The following is a 4011-nucleotide window of genomic DNA, read 5'->3' as shown; positions in this document are numbered from 1 at the left end:
TTCTTGCCCAAGGCATTATACAGATTCAATGCAGTCCCTATTACAATCCCCTTCAGTCTCTGCTCAGATCCCACCAGCATCATGGGTTTGGCAGGTGCTACAAAACTCACCAGCCCATCCCTCCTTTATCCCCAGTGACTGACTTTCCCGACACTTCTGTGAACGAGCGACAGTCCAGACAGTCCAGTCCTCTTCCCTCTTGTTCAGTTGACCCAAGACTTCTAGTCTAGGACCATATTCCCCCACTCTTCCATTCTCACTGGCCTTACACTAATCAGACTGTCAAGTTTTTTCTAAATGGTTTACTTTACGAAAGCCTTTATTTTCTTGAGCTTTTAAAACTCAGCATTATCTATGCATTTCCCTATGTCATTTGGTGGCTTCCTGTCATTGACAGGCATGGTCTCAATTAATGATGTTCCTGGTTGTTTTTCCTCCTTTTATTCACAAAAAGATCCAGAATAAACCCAATGCTACCTCAACAAAAATTTTAAAAACAGTTTCATGGAGCTCTTTTCCGACTGGAACCATGGAGGGTGCAGAAGAGAAGAAAAAGAAGGTCCCTGCTAAGCCAGCAGCAGCAACCGCAGGGAAGAAAAAGAAGCTTCCTGATGTGCCAGAAACCCTGAAGAAAAAGCGAAAGAATTTCGCAGAGCTGAAGATCAAGCGCCTGAGAAAGAAGTTTGCTCAGAAGATGCTTTGAAAGGCGAGGAGGAAGCTGATCTACGAGAAAGCTAAGCATTATCACAAGGAGTACAGGCAGATGTACAGGACGGAGATCTGCATGGCTAGGATGGCAAGAAAAGCTGGCAACTTTTACGTTCCTGCGGAACCCAAATTGGCTTTTGTCATCAGAATCAGAGGTATCAATGGTGTGAGCCCCAAGGTCCGAAAGGTTCTACAGCTTCTTCGCCTTCGCCAGATCTTCAATGGTACCTTTGTTAAGCTCAACAAGGTTTCCATTAACATGCTGAGGATCGTGGAACCCTATATTGCATGGGGGTACCCAAACCTGAAGTCAGCAAATGAATTGATCTACAAGCGTGGTTATGGCAAGATCCACAAGAAGCGAATTGCTCTAACGGATAATGCACTGATAGCGCGAACGCTGGGTAAATACGGCATTGTCTGCATGGAGGATCTGATTCATGAGATCTATACTGTTGGAAAACGCTTCAAAGAGGCAAACAACTTCCTCTGGCCCTTCAAATTATCTTCTCCCCGGGGTGGGATGAAGAAAAAGACCACCCATTTTGTAGAAGGTGGAGATGCTGGCAACAGAGAAGACCAGATCAACCGGCTGATTAGATGGATGAACTAAGGTATCAACCGTATTTTTATAATCTGGTCAGTTAATAAATGACTGCTTTCAAATTGAAAAAAAAAAACAGTTTCATGGAATTTTTCTACTCTGCCTCTTGTTTTCTAGTGATTTAGATAACCATTATCTTCCTGTTCCTAAGCTTCAGGTCAGGGATTCCAGCTCTCTCAAAGCTGCCCCTTTCTAAATTTACAGGTCTCAACCAGTACAGAAAAGAAAATGTTATACGAATTCAGTGAAATAGGAATAATACTGAAATGTTTCATTGTGTGAGTGCCAAGTCCCTTTCTGATTTTACTAGTGAATTTCCTAAATACGAAGCACCTGGAGGTGAGGGGATGTGAAGATGAATTCAAGGCTACGCACAGCTGCTCTTCTCAAGTAAGAAGTCTTAGGAAAAGGCTGAGTGGTCTGCTAAGATTTACCTAAGGGTGGGCCTGTGAAAACTAAATACACCCAGAGTGAACCAGCAGTCAGCAGCAGCACTTTAAGATAACTATTACCCCATCCTAAAGCTTCTAGTAAGTGAGCATCAGTGAGGCAGATGGCCATTTAACACGAATGTATGAAGCATTATCTGAAATGTCCCCAAATGAGTTATCTCCAACTTGGGTTAACTCTGAAGATTCATTCCAACTTCAGAGTTCTTCATAGCTTTGTCGACAGCTTTTGTTGGGACTATATCACAGTTTAGTCTTTCTCTGCCCCTGTTGTACTTTCTTCTCCCTTCCATAGATGTTAATCCCTGAAGCATTGACTAATACACCTACCGTTCTCTAACCATTTCAGATCTACTTTTGGAGAACCCAGCTCCTAACGCTGGACAAAGGAACAAAAGACAGGGCCATGGTTTCAAGAAAAGGGCTAACTGGAAAGATCAAATATATACATGGAATTATGAGCTGGAGTAATAGCACCGTGGGTAGGGCGTTTGCCTTGCATGAGGTCGACCCAGATTGGATTCTCCCAACCCTTGTGGAGAGCCCAGGAAGCTACTGAGTATCTCGGCCACACAACAGAGCCTGGCAAGTTACCCGTGGTGTATTCGATATGCCAAAAACAGTAATAAGTCTCACAATGGAGACGTTACTGGTGCCCATTTGAGCAAATGGATGAGCAACGGGATGACAGTGCTACAGTGCTACAGTATAATATAGTTCATTGATTATACGACTCTTGAAGATGGATATAGAATCTCATTAGAGTATCTCCAGTCCCTCGACAATCATGACTTTAATAGCTGTTTGTTGGGTGGAGTGACAGGTGGTTGAATGACAAATGAGCAATAATGTTTTCACCCATGAGAAGGAGAGTGACAGTTCAGAAGAACACAGGTCATTGTGAGGTTAGATTTCTGGAAAAGGTTTCACAGAGGAAGCACCATATGAGAATGAAATTCATGTACAGCAGGGAGATCGATATTAATCCAATACATAGGAGAAAGATAATTAAGACCATACTGAAAAGGAAACCTGAGCAGCTGTCTCAGTTGTCAGCTTATAAGGACACAAAATACCATATCACCAAAGCATAGCAAAATGAAAGTTTATCTGATTGTGCATGTCCCTGGAATAGTATTAGTTGCAATCAGCAGTAAAACTCTGATGAACTTTGGGGGTACCCTAAAGACACAAGCTCAGATAATAATACTTGACTACTTAACTTCCTTCTGAGGTGATGGGTAGGATGGGAGGAAGGTGTGAAGTGATAGATGAGTTGTCAAGGATGTTACTGGGAATGACCATTGTCATTCGTCCCTGATCTTACCTTGTGCAGTCATTAGGCACTCCCCTATATAAATGTTAAACATCTAAATAATAAATAAATGTTAAACATTTAAAGAGTTTCAACTGATTAACCTTTTCTGGTACACATGTTTCCGTTCAGCTTCAAATCTGAGAGCATTGAGGGGAAAAAAAGAAAGATATTCTAGATGTTACTAATGTATTGTCCATTACATTCATTCAGTACCAAGTTATGCACTGAAATGTCGTTTGAGCTCTTGAGGTTCCATAAGTGGACATTCTGTGAGTGTGTGCATGTGTGTCCATGCATACGTGTGCACTCACTCACACACTCTGGAGATATGGAAGGAAGGTTGAAGTCCTGTTCTCATTGTGAGCCCCAGTGGTGTTCAAACACTCATGGGAAGTTAGTTATTGACACTGGAGTCTGAGTGCCTGCCCTGAGCACCCAGAAATCTAAAAATCTTTCTAACAAGCCTCTTCCCATGAATTACCTGGAAAACAAATAGAAACCATGGAGCAAGGGAATGGTGAGTGTGAGGGTCAGAACACTCCCTGGGGAAATGAGGTCCCTGGGAGGAAGAGCTTTAAAAACAGCAAGGCATATTCGAGACCATTCTCTTATCCAGTGTCTGGCAATTGATGTTGCAGGTCTCAGAATCTTCAGTCCTACCATCAGTCTTAGAGTGTCAGAATTCCACAAGCCCATAACAATTCCAAGTTATCGGGGCTGGAGCGATAGCACAGTGGGTAGGGCATCTGCCTTGCACGCGGCTGACCTGGATTCAATTCCCAGCATCCCATATGGTTCCCTGAGCACTGCCAGGAGTAATTCCTGAGTGCAAAGCTAGGAGTGACCCCTGTGCACCGCCGGGTGTGACCCAAAAATGAAAAAAAAAATAATGATTCCAGGTTATCAAACCATTAGGCTATTTTTCACACAGT

At 42.9% G+C, this 4011-nt stretch overlaps 1 pseudogene; it reads left to right on the top strand.

The window, feature by feature from the left end:
* The first annotated feature begins 529 nt into the window (after positions 1-529).
* Positions 530-1378, top strand: LOC129406583 (60S ribosomal protein L7-like; annotated as a pseudogene).
* The last annotated feature ends 2633 nt before the right edge of the window (positions 1379-4011 follow it).

Source organism: Sorex araneus, chromosome 7 (assembly GCF_027595985.1).
Source record: "Sorex araneus isolate mSorAra2 chromosome 7, mSorAra2.pri, whole genome shotgun sequence".
Taxonomy (NCBI): Eukaryota; Metazoa; Chordata; class Mammalia; order Eulipotyphla; family Soricidae; genus Sorex; species Sorex araneus.
The sequence above is the reverse complement of the archived record's forward strand: the minus strand, read 5'-3'. Positions and strand labels throughout refer to the sequence as shown.